This window comes from Gymnoscopelus microlampas (assembly GCF_963454915.1).
Source record: "Gymnoscopelus microlampas genome assembly, chromosome: 22".
NCBI classification, from domain to species: domain Eukaryota; kingdom Metazoa; phylum Chordata; class Actinopteri; order Myctophiformes; family Myctophidae; genus Gymnoscopelus; species Gymnoscopelus microlampas.
This window is the reverse complement of record NC_139959.1, coordinates 40473452-40483439: the sequence shown is the minus strand read 5'-3', so window position 1 is coordinate 40483439 and position 9988 is coordinate 40473452.

The window sequence follows — 9988 nt, the reverse complement described above, 5'->3', positions numbered from 1 at the left end:
TGTGGAGTGTGCTGTGTGCGTGTTGTATAGAAAGTGCAAAACTAAACAAAAGGGCTGAGCCCACTCAGGCCAGGTGGCACCCAAGACAAGCTCTGGAGAGGATATGGAGAGAGATCCAAAGGTTTCAAGGAGAGGACCTTATATACTCTGCCACACCCATAACCCCAGGTGTAGCAAGTTGGCCTGACGGCCTGCTCCACTCTGGCAATCACCAAGGCTGCCGGCTAGCCTACAGTGAGGCAGAGGGGCAGGGCCGTCACACCCCCCCCCCCTTAAGAATGGGGTTCCACCACATTATCTACAAAACCAAAAAAAAGTAATAACCAATACAAACAACAAACACATTTTCTTAAATAGCCATCATATAACAATGCCCCTACAGCCCACAACTACAAATATCAAGCATTCTCTCAAACTTTATTCATTTCAAGGACCCCCATAACTCAGGAACCTTCTCAAGGGCCGTCCCTATATATAAAAAACACCTTCCAATTGTTTTGTTTTTTTTCTTCCCATCACAGGTTAAAACTTGTTTTCGTTTTAAAAACAGTAGCAGCAGCAAGATAAAATATTTCATACAGAGAGAATTTAAAAAGACTCGAGGAGGTTGGAGAAGAGGAGGAGGAGAATGCAGGCTGACGGAGGAGATGGGGACGGGACGGGTGGTGGTGTATCGCCGGGGCACCCTCTTAATAGGTCTCTCGTTCCACCCAACCTGGGACGCACACAGGGAGAGAAAACAAAACACGCAGGGGAAGGGACGTTAGATACAAGTTCTGTTCAGTGCAAGAACACATTTGGACAGTCTGCCTTCTCAGTAAAGTACCATTCACACATCATTGTATTGTTTTGTATATAGTTGGTGTGAACTCTGCCATCCACTTGACTTTTAAAACTATATTTTCATAGTTGTAGTTCTCAGTGTGAACAGCCCTTAAAAAAAAAAAAAGAGTAGTTCAGCGCCCCCAAAAAATGCTTATTTTCTATCAATTAAGCCTTGAATTCATGGAGATTTAGATTTGATTTAGTTTTTGCCGCATTCCTAATCCAATCATTTCATAACCGGCAATGAACGGTGGAGTCAATCCGGTAAGAGGCTCAAAGAGTCTCCTACTGAGCAGCCACCCAATCATAGTTATTGGCTCAGGAAAGTGACAAAAACAGTGGGGTGTGTAATTGATTGTGTGTAATTGAAGTGTTTTTTGGGGGTCAACTACTCCTTTAAATGGGGCAAAGAGGCTAGCGTCAAAGTAATAATATATCAGTAAATGATATTCTGTGAAAACTGTCAACATACATTGTAACATCCTGAGAGAGCGAGAGCGAGAGAGAGAGGTAAGACATAGATAGATTGGTTCCATTCTGTTTCAATCGATACTCTGCACAAACGCCACATAACTCAAATATCACATTTGCCAGTGGAATGCTCTTCTTGTTTTCTGACAATGAAACATTGTGAGATGCGTGTCTGTGGTACATTGTGAGGCGTGTGTGCGAGACTCACTTTAGGGGGTACATTCTGAGGGCAACGTCCATGCCAGGGCAGTAGGACAGGAAGGCAGCCAGGGCCGTCTCCTCAAACAATCCAAAGATGAGGATCTTGTTCCTGGAGGAGAGACCACAGACAGCTCATCAAACTGTTCCTCACCGTCTTCTAACTAGATACCCTGTACAATCCTCTGTGTTCATTTAACTCGGAGGGTACGCAAAACTCAAGAGTTACACAGATGTATAACTTCATAAAGCCACACATGGATAAATTAACACAGGGGATTGTCAGTTAAAGGAGAATTTTGGACTACGTTTTTCTTACGTTATGATATCTTAGGATGATGAGGAACGGGAACTGGCCAATCACAGCGCGTCTTTTCCAGGACTTGTCAGAATCTAGTTGTCCCACCCCCACCAGCCTCTCATTGGCCTACTGAACGCCCCCTTCTGTGATGCATGCGGAAATTTCCAGCTGCCCCCCCATGGAAACTTGGGAAGCGGAAGCGCGCCCGCCATACAGACGCTTCACAGCCAGAGGAGGCGTCTACCTTTATATGTCTATGGTCGTGATGGCCGATTTTACACTTGGTTGCGCTCTGAAAATAGCCGATCTACAAGCTCACAACGCGTCCGCGTTGTGAGCTTGTAGATCTGCTATTTTCAGAGCGCAACACCCACGTGCAACCAAACATAAAAGAACTCGTATTTTAGTTCTACTGGATCTCTTCTCCATTAGTCCCTCACTAGCATTTTAGTCTAGTTTTTATTTGTTGACGAAATTGTGAAAATATTTAGTCTTAGTTTTAGTCATCGTAGCTTCGTTTTTATTTAGTTTTCGTCAGTGAAAAAAGGTAGTCGACGAACATTTTTCCTGATTGTTTTAGTCGACAAAATCAACACTGCGTGTATACAAACTAAACTAAACAACTCCCCCAGAGTGTGTCTGCAGCGCCGTAGCCGTACTCACTTCATGCCCTGTTGGAAGACAGAGTTCCTCCTGGTCTTGCAGATGATCAGATCGGACCACTGCACGACCACGATGCTGACGAAGAACAGCTCATAGGTCTGTGACGGAACAACAACAACACAGTAGAACTCATGTACAACAGACCCAATCACAGTGAATAGGGGCGACACAGTTCAACTCTTTGCAGATGGAACCAAAAAAAGATTTTACTGTGACTCACTATCTTTTTATGTTTTTTACTTAGGATTTTTAACTTGTATGACTGCATCAGCTCAAGTACCGTACTTAACACATTGGGTGCCAAAACCGTATATATACGTTTTTGTTTTGTTTTTCTCAATTTTTGTTTTGTTTTTTTCCTTCACAGCACCAGGAGATTTTCACATGGGCGGCCTGATCCAAAAAAACATTGGGAACCCACTGCCTTCTAGCTAGCTCAGATAAGACAAAGGTTTAAAACCTGTTTGCAGAACTTGACCCACTCCGGGGTGGTGGGGGGGAAGGGTGAGAGATTCTCAGCCGCCTTGGCGTTGGTCAGACCCTGGAAGTAGAGGGGAGAGAGAGAGAGAGGAAGGTATGATCGTCAGATGTGTACATTATGTGACAATAATAGTAATCCCATCACAGGTTAAGCCCGTCACAATTACTACATAACTAGACCATACCCGGTCAACGCATCCGTGGGGGGATATGCGCACATGATCTGGCAACCCGGGAGGCAGTTCGTCCCATAGCTGGGCAGCCCCGTAACCATGGCGACAGTGTTTTCACCTACTCCCACTACAGACAGAGGTTACTAGAATTATAGTAGGATAGTCGAATCGCAATTATTTGAGATAGTCGCAGTTCTTTTTGCATTAATCGTCGCAATCGTTTCCACGTTGCCAAATCATGGAGGTCCCCAGGGACGTGCACAGATAGACTCTAGGTGGCGCTGGAGCACCTGCCCTTTGCCCTCTTGACCAGAAGTGCCCTTTTGAAAGAAATAAGAAAAACGTTTTTTTTTTTTTTCTTTTTCAGTTTACAGCAGGGGTCTTCAACAGGGGGTCCGGGACCCCTAGGGGGGTAACTCAGAGTTACTACAGGGGGTCCACCAAATCTTTATGTGATATGATTTTTCTTTTTACCATAACCACTCGAAACCTAGCATCCCTTTTCTGAGGAGAACTTTGGCCAAAAATAGCCGATCTACAAGTGGCAAAGCGGTATAGGTGTAGAGGGAAAAAAGAGCAGACCAAGTAAACAAAAAAAAGTATAATTTACTTGAGCACCTGCCCCTCAAAATGTCTGCACGCCACTGGAGGTCCCGACCTATAGGTTAAGAACCACTGCCCTGACCAACCAGTAACAGTGAGTGATTGACACCTCAGTCATGCCACCGGGGCCAACCCCCCATCTTAACTCTTTCTTTAAGATGTAGAAGCCAAACAAGTCTTGTAAATGTCTATTGTTGCTATTATTGAATAGTATATATTTTAAATTCTAATGGCTAACATCATCAAATGGACATTATTATCCTTTGAAAGTGAAGTCAGAATGGATATCAAATGGAAAAGCTGACGTTGTCTCCTAAGTGTGTCAAAACCATATGAAGAGCAAACGCCTGTGTTAATTTAACTCTGAATAGGGTATATTTTGACACTTTAAATAGACCCTTAAAGTAATGCTAGGTAACTTTTTCAATAAAACTAAAGTTAAATTGTATATCTTTTGTGAGTAGCAAATGTTTCACAACACCCACTCCATGAATTTCACCCCCGAAAGCCTTTTATTTATATATTTTCTATTGAACGGGGTCGGGGTTGACGTTCCCGCGATAATGACGTCATCTGGCCGGAAAATGGAAGCGGAAATGCACTGGTTTCCTTTTTGGCCAGGAACTACTGCACCGGTTTCCTGTTTGGCCAGGAACTACTGCACCGGTTTCCTGTTTGGCCAGGAACTACCGCGTTAACAAAAAGGAAACTCACGCTGATTTTAAGAGATTGTATGATTTGAAGAACGAAAAAAAAAACAGCAAAAGAAAACACAGCTCACGGTAACTAAAGCTCCACTGGCTAAGAGAAACGATCCACAGATCGTATACAACAATTAAAAAAATGCTTTTGTGTGACGCTGTGGTATGGATCAAGTAGGGGCGTTGATTTACAAAAAAAAAAAAACACAAAGTTAGAATATGGATATAGGAGGTTTCTGTGTGTTCCTGAACAGAGGGAGAGACGTGGTGGACTCACCAGGTCCACCTCCTTCTTCAACTCCTCCATGTCATTCTCCTTCTTCTTGCCACCCTGCTCCGAGGTCGCCGCCAGCTCATACTGCTCACGTCCGTCCTGATGACCGCACGAGGAGGACAAACGGGGGGGGGGGGGGGGGGGTGGGGGGGGGAATACGAGAGTGGAAGAGAAAGAGAATGGAGGTGGAGGAAAGAGGACAAAATCGGGATTAAAAGAGGAAAACCTGGTTAGTAAGATGACAAACACAGTTGATCAGATTCATCATGTATGCTGGAAAACTGTTAGATAAGTTTTGTTTTCATTACATTTTTGTTGAGCCTAGTCCAAGCCTATTATTGGGCAATGGGGATCCTTGGAGACGCTGCTGTGGTGCTGTGCTGCTGTGCCAGAAGCGCTTCCCTTAAAACGCCATAAAAATAAGGGCAGGAGGATAATAATAATAGTAATATAGTAGTAGGATGGCATTAAAACAATGCAAAACACAGCACAGATGGAGTCTCACCATGGGCTTCTCCTCCGTCTTGATGGGTTTGACCTGTAAACAATCGTCCTGTTTGGAGGTAGCGTGGCTCCGCAGAGGGTAGCGTGGCTCCGCAGAGGGAACACAGGCTTGGCCAGCCTGAAGTTCTGCGGGGGCGGCCAGCGACACCGTGCCCGGGCGGCCGCGCGCGCCGTCCTCGTCCAGCAGCTTGTCGGCCGGGCCATTCCTTTTATTTAAAGGAGACACACCATGAATTTAAAAAAATATTTGATATTTAATATCATATGGTGTATGTCCCTCAAACCATTTTCAAGAGGTTTGAGCCTAAATCAAGCCTCAGATATACTCATTCCAACTAACTTCTCTCTGGCTTATAAAGCACTTTCAGCTGCAATACCAAAACGTCCTGTTGGGCAGAGGGGTGCTACTGAGCAATTCTGTCTGTCATGGGCAGAATGGTTCGTGATGTAAGCAAACATTGCCATTCTGAGATGGCCTGTTCAGACACGCCCATTCTGAAAATCTCTGAAATGAGAATGAATGACTGAATGTTAAAAAAAAAAAAAAATTGGGGTACAAGAGACACTGGGGAGTCCAAAAAATACCCCCCCCCCCAAAAAAAAAGAAATTCATGGTGTGTCTCCTTTAAAGGAATAGTTCACCCCAAACATTGAGACTTGAATTCATGGATATTTTTTTGTTTTGGTCACATTCCTAAGCCAATAATTTGATGACCAGCGGACTGGTAGGTAGCGATTCCGGTAGGAGACACAAAGGAGTCTCCTACCGGAACCGCTGCAGGTCATCAAATGATTGGCTTAGGAATGCGACCAAAACAAAAAAATAATTCAAGTCTCCATGGGGTGACTAATCGAAAAAGTCATGTTGGGGGTGAACTATCCCTTTAAGCCCCATTAAAAAATATATCAAAAATCGCAGACCCACAAGCTTAGATAATTGGCACTGGGTGAAAAAAAATGGCTTACAAAAATCATGGGATAAAGATGTACGAGAAAAAAAAAGAAAGTAGTAAAGAAATATTGGATGACTTCGGCCGCAAAATACCACAAAAAAAGTCAACGGCCAGGCTCTAGTGAGATAAACAAGCGTAAAAGAATGCACATCCTGCACACTGGATCACGCTCCGGAGCCTGATCCAGTGGGGCGGACTCGGTTCGTTGTCAGGCTCTAGTTCCTGGCGGCCCCCACCTTCACTTAATGCGACCCGCAGGTTAAAATCGGAATACCGATATATCATTGATTTCAGCTGTTACAATTCCAAACATGCAAACATGACCCGCTTTAATTACTAGTAGCTCAATGACTAGAATAAAAATTCTATTGTCTTTTTTATGTCCAATGTATTTGTGTTTAAGTTCATAAAGTTAACATAAGTATAACTAAATGCATTTGAAATTAAATTAAAAAAAAAACTTTTCAGGATTCCAATTCAAAAATAGCCAAAAATAGCGGATCTACAAACTCAAAACGTGTCACGCTGCGACGCGTTTTGAGCTTGTAGATTGGCTATTTTGTGTGACATAGAAGAAGTTAAAGGGTCTACACCATGAATTTTAACTTTTTCTTCATTTTTGTGTGTTTTTGGTCTCCCCCACCTCTCTTCTGTTCCAACAAATACCCGACTTCGAGCATGCAGGCTTTCATAGGCTATCTGTGGTTTTTATGTAAATTGGTCTGAAAACAGTCCGTCAGATTTGTTCCCCCACCCTACGTCACGTCTGGGAACAATTCATCCCGTTTTTCAGTTCTAACCACAAAAAAAAATCAATTTTTTTTTAACTTTTTCCACACAGAACCAGGACATAACATGCATACAAACTGGCTCAATAGCGCCCCGTGCCAAACAGGACAATGTGGTATTGCAGGTGAAAGTGCTTTAAAAGCCAGAGAGAAGTTAGTTGGAATGAGTATATCTGAGGCTTGATTTAGGCTCAAACCTTTTGAAAAACGTTTGAGGGACATACACAATATGATATCAAATATTATTATTATTTTTTAAATTCATGGTGTAGCTCCTTTAAAATATGGAGATAGGAGGTTCCTGTACAGTATATGCTATGTGGCCCTCTGGAGGGAGTGTGGAAATATAGTGGCCCTCTCCATCATTGAAGTTGCCCACCCCTGCTCTAGTTAGAAGCTCCACCCACCTCGTCCACCAATCGCTGTGGCCGGGGCACTGGCCGTGGCCGCAGAAAGTAGTGGTGCGAAGCTCCACCCACCTCGTCCACGAATTGCTGTGGCCGCGGCACTGGCCGTGGCCGCAGAAAGTAGTGGTGCGAAGCTCCACCCACCTCGTCCACGCATCGCTGTGGCCGCGGCACTGGCCGTGGCCGCAGAAAGTAGTGCTTACTGTGGAGGCAGAGGAAAATGAGTCGTTGATGAACACCAACCAACAACACCAATACAAACTAGAACAGAAAATTAACAAATGGTTTGGAAAAAAATATATAGAAACTAGGCTTCACAAAAAAAAACATAGTCGCTGTCAGGTGGAAACCTTGTATGTCCAAAACCGTTCCATTTCTATAAATAAAATAAAACCCACTTTAATTCAATCAAAACTAAAAAAAAAAAAATATGAAAAATCCAACTATAATAACCTCGTGGTGGCATTGGCCGGATTGGCCGACTGATCGGACGATCTGCGGGGCGCTTCCTGATCGGGGTTGGACTACTGTAGGTCAGAACAGAAAGATGAAGTAGACGAAGAGGTGGAATCTGTGTTCCGCTTCTCCTCCGTTGTCCAATGTATTTGTGTTTAAGTTCATGAAGTTAACATAAGTATAACTAAATGCATTTGAAATTAAATCAAAATTTAGCTTTTCAGGATTCCAATTCAAAAATAGCCCAAAATAGCGGATCTACAAACTCGAAACGTGTCGCGCTGCGACGCGTTTTGAGCTTGTAGATCGGCTATTTTTGCTACTTTTGTGTGACATAGAAAAAGTTAAAATACGGAGATAGGAGGTTTCTGTACAGTATATGCTATGTGGCCCTCTGGAGGGAGTGTGGAAATATAGTAGACCGGGAGCCAGGCCCAGCCCTCAGGATGTTCCCTGCTAACTTTTTTTCACTATTATTTCCTGTTAGCATATACCTTGGGCCATCACAAGTTCATACTGAACACCCCCAACTCGGGGCCGTTTGGTCTCAGGGGCCCCAAAACCCCTTTTTTGTGGTGAAATTAATGTTAATGGCAATATTAATTTACTAAAATTACATAAATTGTTTTACACATATGAAAATTTATTTTTCTTGTTTGGATTTTTGGCATCCATAGGACGCCAAAAATCTCAGTCTCGCCGGAGTTCCAGCCAGCAATCCCTCAGGTCTCCCAGGGGTAATAAAACATTGGGGGAAAAAACACACTTTGGACCACTTTTTTCTTGGGATCAAAGAAAAAATATCAAAATCCCTATATTAGGTCCTATGGATGCCAAAAATTAGAAAAATGAATAAGCAATCGCGCGTGGACCCCTCCTAGGGCCTCTACTATTCTATTTTCTCCGATTTGAGGTACAGTGCAGAATTTGGCTACAGAAAGAGTAATTTTCAAGATACAAAGGTCATCTTGGGCTCAAATTGAAGCTTATGGACATGGGAAGTTATATATATACAAGTGAGGCAGTGATATTCGCCAAAAAGTGCTGGAAAATAATCATTGTTGTTATTTGTCAAGCGGACAGTATTTTTTTGTGTGTGTTTCTGGGGATGTTGTCGGTATTTAAAAATACAATGGTAGCAAAGCACCAGAATCCTATTTTGCTACTTACCCCTATGTGTCAGGATACTCCATGCCGAATTTCATATGTGTAAGACAATTTATGTAATTTTAGTAAATTAATATTGCCATTAACATAATTTCACCACAAAAAAGGGGTTTTGGGGCCCCTGAGACCAAACGGCCCCGAGTTGGGGGTGTTCAGTATGAACTTGTGATGGCCCAAGGTATATGCTAAAAGGAAATAATAGTTCAAAAAAAGTTAGCAGAGAACATCCTGAGGGCTGGGCCTGGCTCCCGGTCTAGAGTGGCCCTCTCCATCATTGAAGTTGCCCACCCCTGCTCTAGTTAGAAGCTCCACCCACCTCGTCCATGAATGTCCGTGGGATGAAGCTGTCGATTGGCAGGGTCTCCATTTCTAATCGATAGAAAAAGTCATGTTGGGGGTGAACTATCCCTTTAAGCCCCATTCAAAAATATATCAAGAAATGCACGATATTGAAATTATGACCGATATCCGATTATTTGCTTGGTCATATCGGCCGATACCGATCCCGATATATTATATATCATATTTATATTGAGCTAATTGCTGAATTTTTTTATTTTAATTTGTTTTACTGGTGAAAGTTGATGGTAAACCCCCCTCTCCACTAGCCCTACTGTGATACCAAATATTTATGGAATAAATACATTATATATATTCTTCTAAGTAACACACTTAACTATGACATCATTTTTGTAGGCTATAAGCAATCACAGAATGATTTGAATCTTTGTATAACACAAAACCATCTGTTATGTGGCCTATGGAACTAAGATCATTGAATCTAGTTTGTTATTAGTGTTATTCATAGGCCTATTGTCTAAATTAATTAGCCTCTGCTCTAAACAATAAAGCCCCCCTTAGCTCTCCCAACCACAACTCCCTGGAGTCACCACTGTGTGTGTGAGAGAGATATACAAACTAATCTTACCATAAATACAATCATTGTTTAGTTTATCACTATCTAACATTCTATAACATCAGCTTGCTTCGTACACTACACTACAGATTGTAAGACAACAGGACG